This window comes from Myiozetetes cayanensis, unplaced genomic scaffold (genome assembly GCF_022539395.1).
Source record: "Myiozetetes cayanensis isolate MyiCay16 unplaced genomic scaffold, myiCay2020 scf12, whole genome shotgun sequence".
Classification (NCBI taxonomy): Eukaryota; Metazoa; Chordata; class Aves; order Passeriformes; family Tyrannidae; genus Myiozetetes; species Myiozetetes cayanensis.
This window is the reverse complement of record NW_026086826.1, coordinates 15847556-15871634: the sequence shown is the minus strand read 5'-3', so window position 1 is coordinate 15871634 and position 24079 is coordinate 15847556. Positions and strand designations below refer to the sequence as shown.

Sequence of the window (24079 nt, the reverse complement as noted above, 5' to 3'; positions counted from 1 at the left end):
TTTTTAAGCTTCTTGTTCTTGCCTGTTGTTATTTAGCTTTCATGCAGCTGTTGCCCTGAGAATAATTCAAGTTTGATTTTATAAAATCTGATCTTCACCTCTTTCTTTGACTGCATTTAACTGTTGTGGAAATAAGGAGAGAAGGATGCCTATTGCAGCTGGAGAAGTTAACATACCTAAATGGCACTTCTTTTATAAAGGGAAGGTTGTAATAAGTCATGTGATTTAGAGTAAAGGCAGCAGTGTGCAATGGGAGCAATTTTCTGCCCCTCAAACAGCACTTCAGGTGATGTTGTTCATCTTTCTGTGACTCACTGTGTCAAAGCATGCCCAGAGCAGAGGTGTTCAGGGACCTGACAAGCTGTAAGTGTCCAGCTGAAAAACCTGGGAGATATCCCAGGGCTCAAAGAATTCACTTTTTCAGTTGCTCTGATTTACTTCAGAATGCACCTTTAGGGAATTTATGTCTTCCATGCCTTTAGTTTCCCATTTCCTTTCTTGTCATCTTTAAAAATCCATTAAATATCACAGAGACAGTTTCTCCGAGCTTCCATTTCTGAGGGGCTGTGGAGCTCCATAAAGCATGCAGTTCCAGAGGTGAACTGACTCTTTTACTCTCTGCACCTTGATGTTGTTAGGACGACATTTTAATTATAGGTGATGGTTACAGACTGAAAAAACATGCTGAATTCTACAGGGAAACAAACAGTTTTACTCATAAGGACTTAATGACAACTAGCTAACCAGTCCCCTTCTGTCTGAACAGGAGAACATTAAGATGCAAGATAAAATGGGGGGGGGGGGAACTGGTTTCTCAAAGTGTTTGTTCAAGAGGTTTAAAATTATAGTAGTCCTACATCTGCCAAAAGCAATCATTAAGCTTTCCAGGTGTCGCCAAAATAAAATTTTAAAAAAGTTAGTTCTCTTAACAAAAGGCAGCTGCAGTAGTTCAGCTTGCGTTTATATTTTCTAGACAAAACATTTTGTTAGTAATATATGATGACTGGTATTTCAGCTATTTTACAATATTCTTACAAGTTTCCCTACAGTAGAATAAGTTTACATTAAAATGCCACACCAGCCTTGCTATGATTAATTTAGATTTGTCTATCACTGTGCATGCTTGCTGATTTGCCCTGGATATTATAATAACTATAGCCTGCTTGTCATTTCCTGCTAACATTGCCTCACCTGTAAAACTGCAGTAGCTCTATTTCAGCTTCCCTAGTTTCTGCCATCACATTACTTATTACAGTAGAATAAAAGAACATTTCTCGGGTGCACTCATAGATATTTTCATCATATTTCAAATGCATTCAGACAATTGCTGCATATTGGCACCGAAACAAATGAAATAATTCCCCACATCTCTTCATGTATGGAATGTTTCCTTCCATGTTCAAATGAGGGCCAGTCTCGTATTTATGGAGAACTGGAAGGCAATGTTCCCACATACATACGGAGCTATTTGGTTTGTTGATAGATATACCATATCATATTCCTATGCATGACTATGTCTGTGTTCATACATGTTTCTCTTTTTAAAAATATGAAGCACTATAGTAGAAAACCTACAGTTTAAAGTGCAAAATTTAAAAAGAAATGACAGATTAGGTCGTTTGGATATAGGCTAATTTTAAGATAGCAGAAGCAGCATGTCATTAACACAAGACCTTAGTTCCACACACCGTCTGTGACTGCAGCAATTACTCCAACTGGGCAAGAGTAGTCAGATCAACACAACTGCCAGTGAAAGCGGCTGCATGAATGGACCAGCCGTGGGGCACAGTCTCTGCATGTTTTGGGGCTGTCAAGCTTTGCTGTCCTGTTATTTTGTAAAGAAGAAAATCCTTCTGAAACATTTTTCTGCTGCTAGAAACCTGCAAGAGCAGATGCTGCAGTCAGAGCGATTTTACGCACATAAAAAAAGTCTGTTCCTAATAAATGTATCACTTGGTAGCGGGATGCTGAGAGGGGCTCACATCCCGCCCTGGCTCTGAGCAGAGCCTCATCAGTGGGTATCATGCCTGTTCCTACCAGAGAGAATTTGGCTCCCCTATAGCACTTGCAATCCAGTCTAGGAGAAGATGCAATAAGTGAATTTATTAACCCATGGGGGGTGGGGAACAAGCAATGAAAACAATGAAAAGACTATGTGTTAACCTATGTGCGTACCTCGATGGCTCCAGGTTTAGTCATATGTGCTAAATTAGACCATTAAACACTGTAAAGCAAAAGGTGTACAGAAATGCTCTCACAGCCTTGTAATTTATACTATGTTACACAGAGTAGAGTAAGTTTCTCACAGTAAATAGGTCTCATCGGATGACTAGTCTCTAACAGTACATTTTCACATAATTAAAGTGGACACAGCTTAGAAAAATTAAAAGGCTAGAATATAAGGCTCAGCTGCAAATAATATTAAATGGCATTATCAATAACAGAGATCCCAGGGTTTGCATATTAATTGTAAGAAGGTGCTAATTTGAGTGTTTTAAGCTTGCATTCACAAGCTTGTTTACATGCTTTGTTCCACCTGGACCTGTTTGGAGGTTTGTCAAAAACCTAACAAGCAGAAAAAGATTGCATTTGAAAATACACATACATGTTTAATTAAGCCAGGGCCACCGAACATTCCTCAATATATTTAGCTGTTGAGATTTAAGCACCACCAGAGCATCAGGCATTATCACCTTTTGAAGTACTGCAGAATCTTTAATATTTAAAGCACAAAGCAGACTTTAATATAAAATTCTAGCAGACCACAGAAGATTAAAGACGCATTATAAATGTGACAGTTTGTAAATGGAACACCAGTATTAAAGGGAACCCCCCTGATATTTTATAGCATATTTTTCAGGTGTATACTAAATTATAAATACAATTAAATAGCAGTAATTATTCTCTGGAAGGGGATGGCAGTTTAACTATTCTGGAAAATAGTGATTAACTAGAATGTAGGAAAGTGGTAATATGTGTTTTACCACACTGTTCTTGCAGTCAAACTTCATGCCGGAGTCTTCAGCTAATTTAAAACCACCCTGGGGCCCTACATCCATGGGCACAATGCCTTTCCTTCCATAAGGCAGGGAGTGGGGAGGGCTGCTTTCTTGGTGTCCAAAACTCTTGGCTCTTGCTTAAACTATACAGCTGATCTCCATTACTGTTGATGCTGCTGCTTTGAATTGCAAAGGAGGGAGGGCAACACGGACACCACAGAGGAGTTAAACTGATACCTCCTGAAGAATTTTAATCCAGAATTAAGAGGGACCAATGCTGTCTCTTCATGGTCATGCAGGAAATTTTGAAAGGAGCTACCAAATCATGTCTGCAGACCAACGAGACTCATTTAATAGGTTGCACCAATCCTTTAATTTAGTAAATAAACCCCATGGGACCAGAATTGCCCCATTCCTTTTACTCATCTCTGTTTTTCCAGAGCTCCTGTTGGAGCAATGGCAACTATTAGAAGAGGGGAGGAACTCTCAAGGATACGATTTGGAGCAGACTTTCTGCTTGCCACCTCTTGTGGGGAGTTGAGTCAGGCCCCCAAAATCAGAGCAAAGCTCTCCTGAGGGATGCAGGCTGATGCGAGTGAGCAGCATAGGGACCTGTCTGCTCTATGGCAGCCAGCATTTTAGCACAGGCTGGACAGGAGGCCTCTGAAGGAATATGTCTGTCACAACTGAAAGTTGGGTGACATTTTTCTGTCCTTGTCTTTCTGCATTGCCCCTTGACTCCCTTCCCTTTAAGAAACAAACTGATGGAGGCAGCCCTTTTTATTTTCATCCCCAAAATTTGTTGGAATTTTGTTTTAGGAGACTCTCAGACTATGATTAATAATATTTAGCCATTTGCATCTTTGAAGAGAAGTTTTCATTTTGAAGGCCATATGTATCCAGACTCTTTCAACCTCACTGGGGAGAAAATCCCTGAACATTGGACATTTTGGGAAGCTTTCTACAGCTTGAGATAGGGGCTCAAGACTACCAAGAGAGATGCTTGTAGAAGCCATGGTTTCTGGATCGCATTTCTCTGACCAGAAAATCTCTTACCCCTTACCCACCTGGGATTTCGCCTATTCCAGGCTGCATTAAGGTCTGTGTCCAGCAATCACTATAACTCTGTTGGCAAAATGAGCGGCTCTGATGTTGGCAACAACAGCTTTAAGGGTGGGTGAAATCTGGATAGGATTGAAGAGGAGAAGAAATTTAAAACAAGATTTTGAAAGCACAGAAATCCAACAATTTAGCATGAATATTCAGGTCTTTGGTGCTGGGTCATACAACTCCAAGGTCTCAGTGCACAGCTAAAGCAGTTCTCAAATCTCTGGAGTGCCAGGCATATCACCGCATATAAGGGTGTTTTAATATGCATTCCAGTACAAAAGCTTAGCATATTATTTTCACTTTTATTATCAAAAAAAGGAAAACATAGTGAATGTTATCCAACAGAGTGCTTTAAAACAGAATTTTCAAATAATAAGTATAAAGAGATCTTAGTTATATTATTCATTGCAGAAATAAAAAATAAATTATACATAGTCTCCTAATAGAGATTAAAATGGATAAATAATGAAAAGATTACAATAGCTATATTTCTCAGGGTCTAGTTTATATTGTTAACCTAAGTACTGTACACTATACATGATTAGGCACACTGCTTGTATGAAATATGCAGTGCATCTGCTATTCATAAAAGTAATACTCAGGTCATGTTTTCCACGAGACTTTGCAGGAGCTGGATTTCTCCCATTCTGTGTTGGCACAGGCACACCAGACCATGCCTCATGCCTACAGGGGATTTTTTTTTTCATGCGAGGATGGTAAAGAAATTTTGGTTTCTCTAAATTACTTATTTTTCCATGTATCATACACTCTGGCAACACCTCCTCTTCACTGCAGGTTGTAGCTTCTCTGAAAACAAGGATGCCTCCACCTGCTCCTGGAAGATTTTAAAGAATTAAAATAAAATATTTTCATTTGGACTAAATACAAGATTTTATGAGCTTAGCAAAATAAAGAAGCCCACAGAGCAAAACCAGGCACACTGTCTACCAGGGACGCTGAGGGTCCCACTGGAATTCTCTCCCCTGGCACGTCTGCCATCTTTTACTTCACCTAAGGAACTGCAACCTGGAAAAAAGGCAGCTTCACTCAAACCCAACAATCTCTCCAAAGAATAATTAGTTTAAGTAAATGGATGTTTTATAAAGAAAACTGGGTTAGTTTTAGAAGACATTCAAATTCTCTACGTTTCCAGTGTTGCCTCCTGATTGCTGTTGTGGTGGGTGAGGAGCAGCCCTGTGCCCCAAGCCAGGGCAAAATTTCTGACTAGACCAGCCAAGGGGCTCCCTTATCAGTCTCCAGACCGTCAGATCTGTGGATTGCCAGGGCAGTTTTGCTTATCTGAGCAATCAGCCCAGCTTCCCGCTGACCTAGCGCACCAATCTCCTTTTGCCCCTCCATTAGCTTGTGCAGGGGTTTGAAAACACCGAACAAAAACAGCACCAGTGTAGATGTTACTGAGCGTATTAATGAAGAAGAGGTTTTCCCAGTGAACATTTTTGTCTTTAATGATGGAAATTATGATCTTAATCTGCTTGCTAAACCCATATTTAAATGGCTAGAAAGTGTTTCATATTCTCCAGTGCAAGGGCCCAAATCTGTTGATATTACAAGTGTCATCAACATTCAGCAGCATGGCAGCTGTCACCAGGCAGTTCAGAAAGGCTGATTTAATTGATACTTTCCATTTCAAATACAATTTGCAGTCGGCATGTGGTGAGAAATGCATCTCACCATGCAGATTTTCCTGATGCTGGAGCACAAAAAAACCACACGGGTGCTTCTTTTCTTTTGCAAAAAAGCTTGAAATGTAGTCTAGGAAGCAGAATATTCAACTCTATATGTGAAAGTTGCTTTCATTTAAATTAACTAAATCATACTAAATCCTGGATTATTTATTTCTGTATACGAAACAGCACATGTGGCAAAATGTAAAAAGAAGCATACTATTTTTGGAAATGGGAAAGGAGGCCCTGTTCAGCTCTGGGGTTTAAACTTAGGTCTGCAATTCAAGCCTGAGCCTGGAATCTAATTCGGATTTGATGGCTCCAAAATTCTTCAAGCCTTTCTAAGGAGTTTGTTGGGGTTCTTTTCTAAAATAACACAAGTCTCACAAAAATAGCTGATCTTACTCTTTCACCATTGAAGGTCAAGAGATTTTAGCAAACCCAACTCCTATGACTTTTTCTATGTAGTTTAATTAATAGAACCTAAGGGTAGGCAAACAATTTGACCATCTGAACTGACATCTGCACCACAGCCCATTGCACCGTACCCAGCTGCCCTGTACCAAGCCTAATAACTGGTGTTTGGCTAAGCCATAACACTTGTTTTCTTTCCTGTAAGAGACCTTTTCTCTGAACTGCACCTTTTTGTTTCTAAGGACTGTGCCTGCCTGCAGGGGCAAGTGCCACATTGCAAGACAGGGCTTTTCATAGAAACACACAGGCACAAGCAAACAGTGCTCAGCTTACTGATGTGACTTTTTTTTTGCTCTCCATTTTTATCTATGCTAAAGAAAAAAAGCCTTTCATATTTTAAAATATGGAGTTAATTTTTATACCTGAGGAGGCATTACAGCCAGAGTTGGACCATTTCAGTGCTATTTCCCACCAGAACAGCTCACGGATCCCAGCAGCGCAGCCTTAGCCGTGCCTGCACTGAGATCCCAAGCTGAACAGAGCCTCCTTGGCCTCTGCTTGGATCTCCTCAGAGAGGGAATTTCTCCATGGCTCCAGCCTATTCAGCCCTCAGAGGGCAAGTAGCCCACCAAAGGCAGGACCTATCACGGTGCTGTGCCCGTGGCACAGGAGTACATTCCCTGGGAGAGTCGGTGGGACTTCACATCTTTCAGCCCGGCTGTGAACCTACCCTTGCTTTACACCTCCATTTTAGGGAGGAGATTTAGAACAAGAGCTGAGACTGGAAACTCTTTTGACATCTTTTCATGCATTTCATCCAGAACCACTCCATCCAGCTGTTCTCATCCCTGTTTTAGCAGACAAAGCAGTGGCTGAAATCCTTTTTAATTCAAACATCGCTGAATGTTCTTCTCAAGACATGACAGTGCTCCTGGCCCCCTCCCCCTTCCCATATCTTGGGTGAGCACATACTTAGATCCCCCAAGCACAGTGATAATTTCTCCTTACCAGCAGAGCCAGTCATTATTTATTATATCACTCTCTCACTTCTTCAGTCTCTCCTAGTGGGAACATTGCAGTGGCTGCTGGCTAGAAAATTAGCCAAGGGAACTTCTTCTGTTGGTCTCTTTCCTCATTATACTAGTAAAAAAAATTTAACTGTGACATTCTAGCTCTCTCTGTATATATATATCAATGCAGGTTGGAAGCACACTGTAGGGGCTAATAGTGAGTAATTTAACTGTGGCTTTCTCACACGTTTTACCCTCATTCTTTCTCCAGAGTAGCAGCAGAAGAACAGTATGTTCATGTATTGTTGCTTCACATTACAAGCAGACCTTGCAAGTTTATGTCTAATCTCACTCTTTTCACTACATTGTGTTTTTTCATGGTGATGTGATGCAATTTCTTCCAGTGTCAAGGTGCTGCCATAAATTACAAAGAGATTCAGGTAATCCTTAAAGAAAAGTTTACATTTTTCCATCTTAAAAAGTACCTTTAAAAAAAACAACAGAGGAATGTCTGACTGGAAAAAGTTCTGCATATGCACACACGCTGTCAGTGGTATGCTGGGGCCATTATATTAATAAGTGTCCAGAGAGGTAGTTCTCTTAATTTAGGCCTAGACCTATCTAGACTGGGGGCAGAACTAGTGTTGTTCACTGCTCAGACAGGAGCCACGTGAAGCAGAAAGAACAGGAACACTTTTCCTGTCTCCACTCAGGTGTCCCACAGTACAGCTTAGGCCAATATGGGATCTGGGTTCAGTTCAAGAAAATTAGCAGAAGGTATGCTCAGCTGCTCAAAAGAGCTCTGTGCATGTCCAAGCCGCTGTTTTTATGTGCTGGGATATATCTGTGCCAAATGCACGCATTCAGATTGATGGGGAGAACATCCACAATTTACCCAACGGATAAAGAAAAAGGATTGAGTAATTTTGTGGAATAATTATATATTTGGGAATGGTCACACTAAATCATATGACTCTTCCCCAGAATCCCTTCTTGAAACAAACACAAAGGGGAGCTGCAGATGACAGCATCACAAATGCTGAAATGTCTAGAAAACTTTTGCATTTCGGTATCCCTGGTTTTGACCCAGATCCCCTACATATAAATACACATCCTTCTAGGAATATAGACAAAGTAAAATTTTGTGACTTATGGTAAGGTTTATAAAAGTACAAATCTGCTTACATATTTTGCAGAATGTGCAAAACCGTGAGTTTAGAGGTGAAAAAAGCATGGAAACACATTCCCTTTTTCTTTTCACCCCGACTAGTTTTTAGCAGCGCTGCTGATTACAGGTGTGCAATTCTTCATCTAGAAGAGACATCTTCAAATCTTTATTTCCTAAATCAGTCCGCTGGTCTTGATGAGAGTCCCAGCACCCTGCATTGCCCAGTGACTCCGAGTGTCCCCAGATGGCACCAGGGGCACCTCTTCTTGCCTGGCCCTCTCCTCCCCATTCCCTGTGCTCGCCCGGCTGGCGTGTTGCAGCGGTGTGTAATTGGCTGGGTAACTCCATGTACCTAGCAACGCAGATGTCAGACGCTGGCTCTTGCCCAAAGGGAAGGAGGACGAGGACAGTAAACAAAGACCTTGGTGTCCTCCATTTTGGAGCGCCTGCTGTAAGTTTTACTCTCTTCACTTTGAATTATAGTGGCAGTGCTTTGAGCAACTACATCTGAAGTACTCCAGCAACATCACACTCTTGTTCCACCACCACTCTGATGACCACCAGTATAATTCAAAGAGAAAGAGTAAAAACTCACCTCTAGGTATAAAAAAGAGAGTTTATTCTCTGCCAGAAGAAACAATACGACCAGAATTATAGCAGTTGCTACCCTGAACTGTAAAAGTAATGCTTTCTGTTAGCCAATGAATAAAACTGTCCTTTTTCAGGAAAACCATCTTTCACACTTATAATATTATCTTTCCACTAGATGCTGAATACACTGGCTTATTATATCTAGGTTTTTTTTTATCAAGGAAAAGGTAACAGAAGAGAAAAAGTAATGCTTTTTTTTCTGCTTATGGAAAAGGAGGAAAGGAGAAGAATCTTTCTATATTTGCATTGCTAATTAGCAGAAAGCACACAGATAATACAGTGATCAGTACTGTACACACGTTTTGAGAGATGAACAAACACTGTGCTATATTTGAATATGCAAGTGTACCATTTGTGTAGTTTATGTTGCATCCAGGCTTTTCCACAGGGTTCCACAAAGGACACACTGAAAACCCCCGATGGCGGGCTGGGGGGGATGTTGGGGTATGATTTGTTTACCCTGGAAAGGGCAATGCAGGGGCACAGCTTGCTTTTCAATGTCATTTTGGTGTTTCTTCACCCCCAAACAAATTCACCAGCTGGGTTGACTGAGGAAAAGGAATTTAAGAGCCTTGTCCAAGGTCACCCTAAGGAATGAGCAAGTCAAGCCACTTACTCAAGGGCACTGAGTGCTTCAGTGGCCCAACCTACCTCCCACTTGCTTCAGGTTGTTTGTGCCAACCTCTGCCCCCCTCACTGCGTAGCCTTCCCCATGCAAGCACCACAGTGTAAAGTTCACAGCAAAGCCAGTAAAGCACCCTGAACCATCCATCCATCTTCTTCATGAGATAAGAATAGTTCCTTAAACCTTTGTCCACGGCAGATGTTTTCCTGGTCTGATGTTTTTTTTCTAAGTGTCACTGTCTATCCACAAACTATATCTTGATGTACATCCCCGTGCCTGGATATATGAATAGTTTTATGAGATGAACACAGCTTGAAAAACTGCAGTCAAACCTGAAGAGGGTTGAAGAAGCTGGGATAGTGCAAAACATTATATAGCTTTAAATAAACACTGCCTCATCTCATAGAGGTCATTTTATTAGGAAAATGCAGTAACTCTTGAAAAACACTAGCCACATTATCAAGCTTAGCTTCTGCTCATTCACATATGTGGCCTCAACAACAGCAAATACCTCATCTACAGGTATTCTTTCTTTTAGGGTCTGTCCATAAAACCAACTGCACAGCGATATCTTTTCTGTCTAATTCCCTTAGCTTCTCTTAGCTGAACACAAAGAATGTACGTTCAGCATATTTTTTTAGAATTTAAACAAACAAACCCACTGCTTAAGCCCTAAACACCACTTCATTTGCCTGGCAAGTGATAAGTTGAGTATCTACACTAGAACAGAGTACTTATTTACATGGCATAATCTACAGGGGTATGATCTCCAGGTTGACAAGTTCAAACTACGAGGGACTCCCTCTCTACTCCTCCCTTTCCCTGGATAGGCAGGGTGTTTTACTGTAGGTCAAACCTACACAAAATCATTTCCATGCAGGCAAAGCTCTTTGAGTACATGAGACCAGCTCTGGTGTCATTCGATTTAGCTTGATCTTCCACTGATCTGACTCTGGTCTTCTGCTGGATTCACTCGTGAACATGGCAAGAGCTCCAGACACACATGGGAGAAAACTCCCCAGCGCTTGTCTGGATCCATGTATTTGGAAAGTCATATCCCTAACCACATCACTAAATCCTTACCTACCAATTTCAGCTAGGATAGCTTACACAAGATTTACCCATACGAAGACGATTTTTATTGACTCCTATTCTTCTCCTTAGTGTGGCTGTAGAGCTGTCTTTAAATCTGGACTCTGACACGTCACTGACTAAATGTTACCTACACTGGGGAGAAAATAACCTAATTCTGTTGTTGGCAGGTCTGCTTGGATATTGTCACCTTGAACCCACATATGCAATGAGCGCTGTTTGGAGGCAGCTCGCTGTACCCTGTAAGGTCCCAACAACTACCTCTATGCAAGTGAAGCACAGAGTGACAAACCCCCTTCAGCCACCCCAGCACCAGCATGCAGATCTCGCCTGCATTCCAAGAGTTCAGTTGAGAGTCCCAAGCCCTCTGCTGAGAGTCAGGGATGCTGTTTGTGCCCTTGCAGGTCTGGTGGTCAGCTTCAGTCAACTATCAGATTTTCATCCCAGTTATATTAATGGCCAGTGATGAACAGTATGAGCAGTAGTGTAATTTATAGAACTAATTAATGTATTTTTAGAAAAGTGAAGGTATTATTAAATACTGTCAGGTCCCAGTATGAAAAAGCAGTTTCAATATTTTCTTTTATAAATGTACTCACTCTCTAATTCTAATCAGATTCTTCTCACCAAGGCTCCCTATCTACTGAGGACAACAGAGGACAACTGTCATCTGAAGCCATTTCAAATATAGTCACAAACAAATACTTGTATTAATATTAAACATGTAGCAGTTTCAAGAACATGATTTTTTTTGTACAGAGATCACACTATTCTTTTGAAGAGCCAATAGGGCTTTTGTTCACAGCTCCTTTTAAACAATCTGGATATTAACTTTTCTACTACTGCAAGCCTCTGAGCAACTTCCAGCAATATTCTCCAGACAGGTGTTTGCATAAAACATGTCTTACAAAGACCTTGGGCAGACAGCTAAGGAGTTTTACCTTGTGCATATTAGCAGCCCAAGTACTCAAATGCCATGAAGGGCCCTACAGATCCTACGACTACCCCTGGTGCTGCAGAGCCTGTTACTTTATTGGCAGTATGAACCAGAGAAATGTTATATGTTTTGCAGAGAAAGAGTTATGAGCTTTGTGTGAGCGAATGTGAGAAGAATGGCTAACAGCAAACCAGCCCATCCCAGCTGCCCTCTTTCCCCTTGCTATCTCTTTGGTTGCAGACAAGTTTCTTCTGGTCCCCATGAGAATGGTGAGACAGTCTTTAGCAATTAGCCCAGGGAGGGAGAGGCTAATTGTACCAATTAGCAGTGGAGCACCAGGTGGGGAGACTTAGAGCCCAGTCAAGAGGGGACTAATAAAATGACTGCCAGGGTCAGTGAGGCAGCACCATTGAGGAGAGGAAGGAGAGATAGAACTGCTGATTGCATCTAATTGGACCTTTTGTTTCCACTTTGAAACAGTCTTTACGAAGCACTCAAAAAGAATGGGAGGATCAGTCAGATCTGTGGCTCAAGGAGTCGTTACAGGGGCAGCAGGGGAAGGAGAAGCCCAGGTACAGCCACCAACACCAGCCTTGCCGGTTTCCTCACAGCTCATATGAGGAATATGCTCACATGAGCAGCCTTGTTCTTCCCCAGTCCCCAGTGAAGCCTCTGCAGAGAGGCCCAGAGTTGTTGTGTAGCCACACTTTGCAATGTTCACCCACATTTTAAGCACTATAAGGTCCTCAAGGGGTCTCGCTCAGAGAATAATATCTTGCCTAGCTCAGGTTTTCCTCCCTGTAGCTCAAGGTTCCTACATGGAAACAACTGTAAATGGAGGGCACCTCAATCCCCTCATGCCCTGGATTCAAACCATATTACAGTGACACGTGCTCAAGTGACAGAATAACACACCCGATCGCAGTAGATCGCATTATAACAAGGTTGTTGCAAAACACTCATCAACGTCATTTTTGCAACAGTCATTGGTCTCTCTGGGTTTCAGAGCAGTACTTAAACCAGTCTTCAGGACATTTTGAAGTGAGGCACACAGCTCCATGCTTCAGGAGGACAAAGCCTGGCAGAGGCCCTCTCTATGAGTTACTCCTTCACTACCCTGCATCCATGGTCTGAATTTTTACTCCAAAAGCACACATTGCCAGTGTGCTCCAAAAACAGCTCAGTGCAACCACATAGAAACCACACAATTAAAACAATAAAAGCATTGAGTCATACAAAATACAAATACCCATAATGTCACAGCTTAACTACACAGCTACTTACTAAGACTTACTGGGTGGTGCTTTATACCAGATCATCTTGCTGAATGCTGGACTTGTGAGTCTGTCCCCTCTCCTGCCTGCAGTAACTTGAAGGCAGATCTCTGCCGTTCTGTAGACCATGGGTTGTCCAGAGCAGGGCTGCATAAAGGCACATCTGATTCTTTCCACCAAAGTCACTCCATTTTCTAGAATGTAAGACAAAGTTCAGTTTAACAGATGCCAGGACCATGTACACTGCAGAGGCTGTTTTTCTTCCTTACCTAAAGGGAGGACACGTCCTACAGTCCCAGCTCCATGGCTGTCACCGAACTAGTGCTTCATGTGGACAGCACAGACAGTGCCTGCAGCAAGAAGCAGAACTGAAGGGTGACGCTGTTGGATATCCCCCAAAAGGGAAAAGTTATGCTACCCCTTTCTGTTAGTGAGTGTTAGGGCTGTTCAAAGGCCTAGCTGTTCACTTTTTGCATGGGGAGCCCCAGAAAGCACCTCAGAGCTTTGGACTGTCAGGATGACGGAGGCATTAGAATGGCAAGACACTTGTACCTAAGACGTTGCCCTGGTTTTTGAGTGAGACTGAGCCTTGTACCTGCATACCCAGGCAGTCAGTGGACTCAAGCAGTCTGGGCCACCGTTTCTCACAGAAACGGAAACTGGTCACTCGGCCAAACACTCACTTTCTGGAGCATAAACCTTTTGAAAACAAACAAACAAAAAAACCCCTTGAGGCTCAGGAAAGACCAGTGAACCGTAAAGACCTAGTGAGATGGTCCAGGTCCAAATTAGCAGCACTGAACAGTGGTTCAACAGAGCAAAACCTTTCAGCTTTTTGCTATCAGTATCAGAAGAAAACCAGGGTACATTTAAACTCCAGCACCTTGCCAGTTTAACAGTAAATGGCCTATATTGAATAGCTGGCAACACATTCACTCTCCTTGTTTTCCTTCCTTGTTAAATGTTTCCTGGCATGGTGACAGGTAAAGCATAATACAGCTTGGCAATATGGCTTTTACATGGTGAAACAGCTCCTCCGTGCTACGCTAGAATACATATTACTGTGACAAGGGGCTTTATTCTGAATTATCTGCACATACTAAAAGCCAGTGGGAAATTGGAGGAGAGTTTAGTGAAAACTACATAAGATTTTGTTACCGCTGAGCGGAAAATTTTGGATGGAAATCACGGAGTGTGGGGTTTAATCACAGCTCCTTTTGCTCGGCACATTATGGAAGGCAGACTCAGCCATTAAAAATTCCCTTGGGAAAGGTGGATGGTTATCCAGCATTAAGCATGTTTCTGTGGCACCGAATTCTTCAGATTGCTTGTGGAGTTAAGTCATCCACTTTTTAACCTGACAGTGCTTGTTGATAAAAACAGTACTGAGAACTCGATGGAACACTTACACAAAGCTGATAGATGAGATAGATGAAGAGGATTTATCCTGTGGAAGGAGAGCTGGTTAGGAATAAAGCTGTGCTGACTTCTAAGCACAGAAATGATCAGGTTATGCAATTATTTTTTAACATACATGTGAGTGATGGAGAGCAGAAACCCATGCAAACCTGGTTCTGTGCTGCTCTTCCTTGAAGACAGTCTTCCCCAGAGCCACTGTTGTGCCTCATAGAGGCATCTTCACTGGGCAGCTTTCTGAAATGCAGGAGCCATTTTGCATTTCAAATTTATGAGATATTTTGTATCAGGAAGCTGCTGTTAAACAAAGGCCTTACTTGCTCTGAGGGATGGGATAAAATGCTAAAGACATTCTGGCTGATACAAGTTGTTGTTGAGAGTTTGAGCTGAAGGAAATGACCAAGAGGAGAACAGAGAAATTTCTGAGCCAGCAGGTTTTTCTGTTTCTATCTCATAGACTTATTTTCATATTTAACATTTTCATATTCCTGCTTTGTTCAGCCTATGAGGGGTTTCATGCAATGGTCATAACTGGAGTGTTGGATGGGTGTTTTTTCCCCTTGAAGATTGTTTCTATTTAATATCAAAATGATGAGCTCATTTTGTATTTTCAGAGTTTTAAAATTGGTTTGGAAAAATCAAGGCTCAGGCCACTTTCACCATCCAACACCTACCAGAGGCCTCAGACAATGACCTATAGAGAGCTTGAAAACCAAGAGAATGTAAGTCAGACTGAACGGGGCCTAAGGTAAAAAAAGAGTCTGTGCTGGTAAACTTCTTTTCATTAAATGAGAAGACTGGTATCTTTACTGTCTTGGTTATCTCAGCCACCAAGAACTCCCATAGGAAGACAGAAACCATCTTTCTGGTGTCCTCTGTATGGGAACACTATCAGAAATATTGAGGAAACAAGTGACTACAGTCTTCAGATGCTGCCTACCATTGGCCACACAGGACATCCACCATGCAGGGCAACCAGGTAAGCTGGATAACCAGAAGTATTGATGAGCAAGGATGAATAAAGGCAAAAATGTTCTTTGCCACTGTTGTCACAAGAACCCCTGGAGATTCATTTTATATGGAGACATTCCAAAATAAATTTAACTGTGCCAAAAAAAAACAAGGGGTAGTGAGGGACCTAAGATTACCTTGGCCATTTCTGTCAGATGTTTCTTATGATCTCCAGGTGACCAACACAGTCCTCACCAGCTGAGCAGCAGCCTTCATCCGTGCTCCATGCTGCATGACAGGGAACTGACCATACTTTGAAGACAGGAGACAAGCTTCATAAGTAGTCTGTCAGCAGAATTATTTCTGAGGCCCTTGATTAATAATGTAGGACATCAGTGATCTTGGAAAACTTTAACATCAGCACTGTTCTTGGCTGAACAGAACAGCTGTTGACATCCTTGTTGCTGTTTCTTGGCTGAAGACAGATGTTTGTGAGGTTAGATGGAAAAGGCAAGAGTGTATGAACAGTGGAAGACACTCACAGCTTCCTTATACTTACATGGGGACTCAATCTGTATTCTGGGACATCTTTTAGATTATAATTGCTCCATGATTAAGTATGTGCCAATGGCATCTCTTAGGAGTTGAGACAAGATGTACACTCCTGTTACTTGTATGATGATGTCTGAATAGTCCTCGTATGGCAGAGAAAATACAAGTGCACTAGGGAAGAGCAATAAATACCATTAACTGCTCTATTGGTTTCTATTTTTGAAGGGTGCTCTGGTCTCAGATGTTAATGGAGTGGCTTAATTTTCCATGAAATGGTCATAAACTCAGGAAAACGTAATTCAGGGATGAGGCATGATATCTTGTGTTGAAAAAAGGCTGGATGTTCTTAATGCCTAAAAAAAGATTGTTCAGCAGCAGATCAGCTGTATAAAAATGTGACCCCTCTAATGCTTCCAAGTTCAAAATGATTTGCTGGCTAAGTGTCATTTGAACAAGTTAAAGCTTCACAGTTTACTAAAGGATGTGTTTTGTATTCTGGTCCAAGTATGACTACACCAGAAAATGCTTTCCCTGAATCATCTGAAATATCAAATGTAAGGCAAAATTTTGCTTCAAACTTCCATGAAGAGCTAAAGCTTCTCCACCCACAATAATATACAAACTACATAGTAAATCACCTTTCTGAAAACATTTCATCCACTTTATACTTTCAGTCCAACTATTAAAGGCTTCTGTAAGTAAATCTCTTATTTCTTTAAGGGAATAAAACTGCCCTGAGCTTACAGACACTTTCACCTTGAGGATCCCATGAAGAAAACTGTTCTGGGGATGGAGAAATAAGACCCCATCTCAGGAGGTCCTGGGGCCCTACTAGTCTCAGAGCTGTCCCATCCACCAGTCCCACTGAGAGAAACATCAAGCAAGAAGCAAGCTCCATCCTGCAGAGGGAAGACCTGTGCCAGAGGCATGCTCAGGCATGATCAGACTGTTTATAGGTATAGGAAATTCGCTGGGATCTGTCTTCTTTCACCTTTCTTCTTTCCAGATTTTTTTCTCAGACATTTTTCCTGCACAGGAGCTGCTTCTATAGCCCCTAGAGAAGTCACTAGGAGCATCTTCTTTTCATGCTGTGGGAGCAGAGGCTTTAACCACACTGCCCCAGTTACATGGACAAGTGAAGTCAGGATTTTGAGCATTATTGTTATAAAGTTGAGAAGTGGGGCTAGAAAGAACGTTGGTGAGGAGAATGGTCGTGATTTGCTCAAGATCTTGAGGTGAAGGATGGCATGAACTTGGAAGGAAGCCAGAACAAGTAATCTCATCCATGGTTCTTGTGTTGAGAAATAATCCTAAGCAGAAAACAGATCACTGTCCCCAGACTCCTGTGGCTCCTATACTGAAACCAGTAGGACCATTACAGCAAGAAAGGAGGTTAATAACTAACTCATTTCTCTGAGCCAGCAGATACAAAGCAGAAAGCAGCTGGAGGGTACCCAGAGCTGCTCCTGTGCTATTGCCACAAAAAAAAAAAAAAATCCCCTTGCACTGGCACTGCAGATATGAGAGAGTTTGAAGAGGTTTACTGCTGTAGGACTAAGAGTTTTTAGGCACTGATTAGCTGATATAGGATTAAGCGTTATCCAGCCATTAATTATTATCCAGCCCATGTGCCATCTGATGCACTTCCAGAAAAAGCACCCCACCAGAGGTGCTGTTTAAACACCAGGTGTAGGTGATGCTTGTTATTATGTAGGTGTTACTAAATGATTTGGGAATGAAAGCAATTTTAAATTTAAATCTTATAAATTATTAGGGACAATTAATAGACAGTTTTTTCCCAAAGTTAAGTAATTTCTATTATTAAATCTGCTTTTTTGTTTTTCAGTACTGAACCCATCATTATACAATATAACACAGTGAACAAAATAGGGTCCATCACACTGTATCATCTACTATTATTTATCCATGTCTGTGTAACAATTTCATCATTTGATAAAATAATAGCAGATTCCACAATATGTCATTCACGTATCCCCAGTTTATCTATAATGATTTTCCTCTTGTCAGCTCATTTCTTGAACCTTTGCTGAATCTGGTTTCAATAGTACTATAAACAATCATCATTGCATTGTAAAACTGGAAACTCTCCACTAAAATAGTGTTTTGATCTGGGTTGCCATAGTAATAAGTCTGTGCTCCCCTCTTTGGAGGCCTTGTTATATGAAGTATCTGTGATTTGCTCAGAATGGCCCCAGTTCATCTGTCAAAGTAGGTTTTTCCTTTTTTAAAATAATGATCTAGAAAATCCCACAGTGGCAACAAATATTTTACAACCATAACGAGAAACATTGTATCACTCAAGCTTTGTAAATCTATGCCATTATTGTATTAGAATAAATCATTTTCCTTAGGTATATTACTTAGAAATATGCAATTCTAATTTTAGAGCATGTATTCAATAGGGGGTATTTATTTTTTATGTAAAGAGAATTATTAACTTTGACTTCAAAAATACATCACATGTCAGATTGTGTTTAGAGGCCCTGCAGCAAAAAGAAAAAAAACCCGACTTTTTTTCTTATTTCTATCAAAATACCACAAATATCCAGTCAGTTTCAGATTTAGTTACTCTAGTCCATTCTTAAGTGCTGATTTTTATAATGAGATCAGATATTACCATAGATTTTACAACTGCACCCTCAGATAAATGATATTCAGATTATATACTTGCAAAAATTAGAAGTCCTGAAAATACATCAACGACACTATGAAAATATATCACTATACATTATTTTAAATACAAATGCTCCAGTCAGTTACAGTAATTTGATACATGAACTATGATATTTCCTCCTGCAGGAATGAGAGTAAACAAACACTACATCAACACGCCAGTGACAGACTCCATGGAAAGAAGTAAGGATGGGGATCATATTTTATCTAAGACAAATGGTTAAGTTGGTTACTTTATGTAAGTCGCTACCAGCTACAGGATTACTTCATGTAACTCACTGTCAGCTACTGCCTCATAATACCTGACAGGGGAATATTAAAATCATCAGTGGGAGAAAGTACAGAAGGTATCTATCTCTTATTCAATGAATTCTAATTAAAAAGTAATTACTGTACGGTGAGGAATCTGCCAGCCTCAGGCTCCTCCCCGCACATACGCTGGTTGACTTCATGGCAGAGGGGAGGTGAGCTGAGGTGCATATGCATATTTCCTTACATTTTGCCAGTTCCTTAGTTCTAAGTAGTGCCAGACCATGGGAAGTCTTCGGAAATAGTTTTATATCATTTTGCTGAGTGGATCCCCAGAAGACGCTGTGGGGGCAGAGGTGCTACACATCTTCCGTTATAATTGACCTGGGCTTTGAGATTTCTCTGTCATGATGTATCCCAGAAAGGTGCATGATGGGAAGAAACTTGTTATTCCTCCAGCAGTGCCAAATGGACAAGATCAAGTAGGCCTGGGACTTGAAAAAAAGGAAGAAATATTGACAGATAAGTAACCACTCCAGTAAATGACAGGCAGGCACAGGAAGCTTGATTTCCTTGGGGTTCAGAGGTAATCTATTAACCTTAAAACATTTCAGTGCAAATGTAATAGTTTGGTTTTTTTTAAATACAAAAATATAAGATGTTTAATTGAAATCATTAGGTCTATTTTGATTTCTTTTACTCCTTGCAAGTTATCAAAGTGGGAACAAAAATCCACCCATGACTAAGAAAGCTAAACCCAGACTTAATTCAGCCCAAAATATTTATTCATCAGATTACCAAAAATGTATCCGTAATATAGCTCAAGAACTTTAAAGGTATCCTCTGAGAAGCTGTCATTTTTTTATGGCTCTGTGACTGGCATTGAAACATTTGATTTCAAATTCTTTGGATAGTAGCTCATCAATAGCGAGGGAAATGCTAGGACAAATTGACATCAATAAGGTGGATTGGACTAATTAGGAGCAGAATTTGTCTCTTGAGACTACTGTCTCATTTAGCACACTCAGTGCCAGCCCAGCCCATACCGATGCATGTCCTGGGGCCCAGGAGAAAAGTTCTCCTGGCTGCTGTGTACACACACACCCAGTCACATGTCCCAGACTCAGGATGAAGTGCTAGCTCTTCATGCTGGCACAATCCAGAACAAAAGGATTACAAGTACTCTGGATTTAGGCTCCATTACTGAAGATTTCTGTAATTTCTACTTCAAGATGCTCTCATGTTCCCACTGTTTACAGCTGGGAATTCTCTTGCACTGAGAGGTATCCTCTTGGCCAGAAGCAGCTTTTCTGCCTTACCCAAAATTCTGTTGACATTTGGCTCAGGTTCCAGTTAAAAAAATCATTCCTGCTCTCCCCTGTGTGTCCCCCAGTTGAATTCTTGTATCCTGCGAGGCTCTCTGGGTCAGCCACATCCAGACTCATGGCACAGCAATATTGTACATTGCCTCAGGCCCTGCTAAAGAGGTTGCTGGAACAGAGAGGGAAGTGGGATGAAGAGGCCAAATTCCCTCCACCTTGCAACTCTCTAGACAGCCTATATTCCTCCTACAACCCATTCACATCCTCTGTTGCAGGACCAGCATGAGGAAAAAGCTTTAAAACAAAGGAACACAACAGGAAAAAGGGGATGAATCGCCTTGACCTCACCATGCAGTCTACCTCCAATCATTCTTAACTGACATCTTCCATGCTACAGTTTAAACAGATTACACTTTGATCTATCTACCCTTGAAAATCGATTATTTATATGACTTGAACACACAGCACAATAATTCTCTCCTTCCTTTCCATAACTTTTTTCATATTTGTTGAAGTCTGTTACACTCCCTCAGTCTCTTTCTCCAGGTTAAATTACACCACTCACCCAATCTTCCCTGGTAGATTATGTTTTCCAGACCACTAGCTGTTTCTGTTCTTATCCTCTGGACAGTTTCTTATTGATCATCCACTTCTGGAGATTTGTTTCTCATTCTGCCATGACAGCAAGCCAAATAAAGAAACAGTTGGTCCTGGAAATGTGTTATGTTGAAGAAAGAGAGAGGTTTACTGCTCACTCAGCTTGATAGAGACTCACAGGTCTCTAGAGATACAGGTTTGGTCCCACAGATCCATTTTACCAAGAATGGAATTTAATTCTGGATGGATTAGTACTCTCTGGCAAGACTCCAAGGCATATCCTCACCATGAGGTACAGGAGTAATCTCTTAAACTTAAGGAGACACAATGTGTAGATTCAAAATTACATCTGCATCTTTACAGAAACAAATTTGCATTACCTAAAATATACCTACAAAAAATACCCAAAGTGCTGCTTAATATTTTCAATAACTTAAAGTTTTAACTTTTTTTCCCCTAGTTTTACTTATACATTAATATAATTAAATTATATTTCCTTTTGATATCTTCTCCTCTTAGGTTACATGACACCTGATTCTCATTTATACCAGGACTGCTTTTGGCTTGCTCTTGATAATAGCATGTACTTTAGATATAACAAAATACACTCCCACCTAAATGTCCCTCTACTCTGTCAGAGTGACGTAACTTAGCATTAGTGTAAAGGAATCCTGGACCTCAACTTTGTAGATCCATGTTGACTTTTTAAGTTTGAGGTCTTAATATGATGTAAAAGCAGGTGCAATTGTATTTTGAGTAAAGTATTATTATATTCTTAATGCCATAACGTACATTTTCGTAAAATAGTAATGTAGGTTTTTCAGTGCATAATTTGGTGGCTTTGGGAATATTAGAAGAGGAAATGTGTTGGATCTGGATTCTGAAATATGCCTTAATGCCTACTTGCTAATTATTATCAGGCCATCTGCAATGCTCTGCAGTCATTTTGTGAGAGATCTCTCTTGACCCACCCTGCATTTTTTCCCACTACACCCACCCTTTCCATCAGCTCAGCATGGACACAGTATTACTCAGTTTCCTCATGCTGAGAGGGGTTAGGTGAGGCAAAGGCTTGCACTCTACAGTCTTATCCTATCTCCTAACTCTTTTTCTGTCCACCTAAAGTCTCCTGATTGTAACCGTGAAGAACATAATGGGAAAAGCGTATCGACTTGTTTAATTTAAAACAGGGTATGTGAACTATCTTTACAATAACTACTTGTTTCAATAATTTATAACTGTGATGCTATACCTGACAAAATGATTCAGATAACTAGAGCAATGTGCACTTTAAGTTTAAAGTCAAGGTCTTCCTTGCTCATTTTAATGACTTCTCTTGTGCACAAGATATTAATATTCCTGTGAGCAAACATAGCACTGACTCATTAATCAATAGGGGCTGGCTCCTCTACATAATAACAATAGCTGTACTAGATAATTAACTTTTGTTCCATTGGCTTTAGTTTGTACATAATTTCCAGTGGCTGACACTGGTTAATAAAAAGCTTCGCAGATGACAGACACCTTTTAAAACCCTTTTTACTTGTTTTGGAAAATGATCCACACCTACTGATACAAGTAAAATACAATGCGGGTGTCGGTGTGTGTCCATGCCATATTTAAAAGGAGGCAACTGACAATAAATAAAAGACCTAATAAATATTGTAAGGCTTCAGTGAGTCCTGCTGTTAAATCGTAGCATAGTGAAGGATTTGCATTTTCCTGTCATGTAGTTATAAGACTAGAGATAAAGGTATGTCTACAATTATATGAGTATTCTAGGCAACTGGCAGATTTCTTCATTCCAGACTGGGATAAGAAACACACATGTTTCTGCACTGTTCTTTTTCCACAAACACGCTTTTAATACTAGGGCAAGTTCACCAAAAGTGGCAACAGCAGAAACTCAACTGTAGCACTGAGAGACTTACCCCAGAGTGAGGTACAGCACTGTCTGTGCCAGAACACAAATGAAAAGGTAGCTTTAAATCCAAAATTTTGGTGACTCACTTAGCAAAATGGCTCCACAGACAGCTGCAGCAGCATCTTCCACGAGCCCACAGACTATGGCACAGGGGCAGGCACGTGCAGCACGGAAGTAGGAACCTCTGGGGCATGGCCACTCACAGACAGCCACCAGGGACGGACAGCTCTTCGCCCAGCCTATCATTTCCTTTGCTTCCATCGTTAAGGATTTTCAGCCAATGTTACTTATGCCTTCTTCCTTAAAAAAAACAACAAAACACAGGGGAAGCCAACTTGATGTCATTAGCAGAGCAGATTGGAGAGGGAGAAATCTACTGTATGCAGGACCTGGAGTCTTCAAAATCTACCTTTCTTCCAAAATGAAAGTAAATTTTTCTTTAGAAAAAAAAGAAATCTTAAATCACTTAATGCTTTCTTTTGATGTATTACATGTTTAATTTGTCATCTAGAGTATAACACAGCATTAAATAAACCCCACACATGAGAAATTTGAAAAGCAAAAATGGAAATACTGTATTTAATAAATATCGATCTGTCTGCCAAATAGTGAATTTCTGACACTCCTATATCTCTTTCTGACTGATATGGGTTGTTGGGAAAGTCAGTCTGGTATTCTTTCAGAGATGATGGAAGTGCATCTTCTGAAGAAAATAACATCCCACTGACTTTTCATTAGACAGATATTTACCTGTAGATATTAGTTCTGAAACCAACCATGCTTATAATCCACTGTAGAATAAGAAAGTTCAGTATAACATATGTTTCACAATTCTTATCTATGGCTGTATTTTCCTTTGTGATGTTGAGTGTTGCAGGATCCAGACATTCAGCCATGTAAATCACTGCTGCTCATTGACACTAACTGAGCTACCATGATTTGCCCAGATGAAAATCATCCCTTAGATCTGATGTTGATAAAGCGTCCTCACAAATGTGAGCATAAACCATTTGTGAAATGTTTCTGCTTTCAGTTTCAAAGATGAAGATAGCTATCTCCCTTATTCATACAAAACACCCCACGCAGAGAATGCCTTGATTAAGCCTTAAATCAAAAGCTAAAGCATGTGAAACAAAAGAGCTTCATACACCTGTTAGAAGAAAAATGCAGGCTAAGTGAGTACTTATTTGCATCATACAGCATGGTCTCCAGCAGGAATAAAATATACTGCAAGTCAATGGCCCGTCAGCTTCTATATAGAAGGGAAAACATTCTTGTGTTCAAAATTGTGGAAATATCAATATTTCAAAAGGTAGTTTTACGGTTCATTCAAGCACTGATAAGAAATCATTACACTTTTTAAGAATATTGATGATTACGGAGAGGCATTTAATGGAGGGAAAGCCTTT

General features: G+C 40.7%; 1 long non-coding RNA gene across 1 annotated transcript; it reads right to left on the bottom strand.

The window, feature by feature from the left end:
- Nucleotides 1-17943: 17943 nt before the first annotated feature.
- On the bottom strand, nt 17944-20814 carry LOC126635604 (uncharacterized). Its single transcript, XR_007627753.1, has 3 exons — nt 20715-20814; nt 20147-20318; nt 17944-19321 (listed from the first exon to the last, which is right to left on the bottom strand). It is a non-coding gene; the product is annotated as an uncharacterized LOC126635604 (long non-coding RNA).
- Between the last annotated feature and the right edge of the window lie 3265 nt (nt 20815-24079).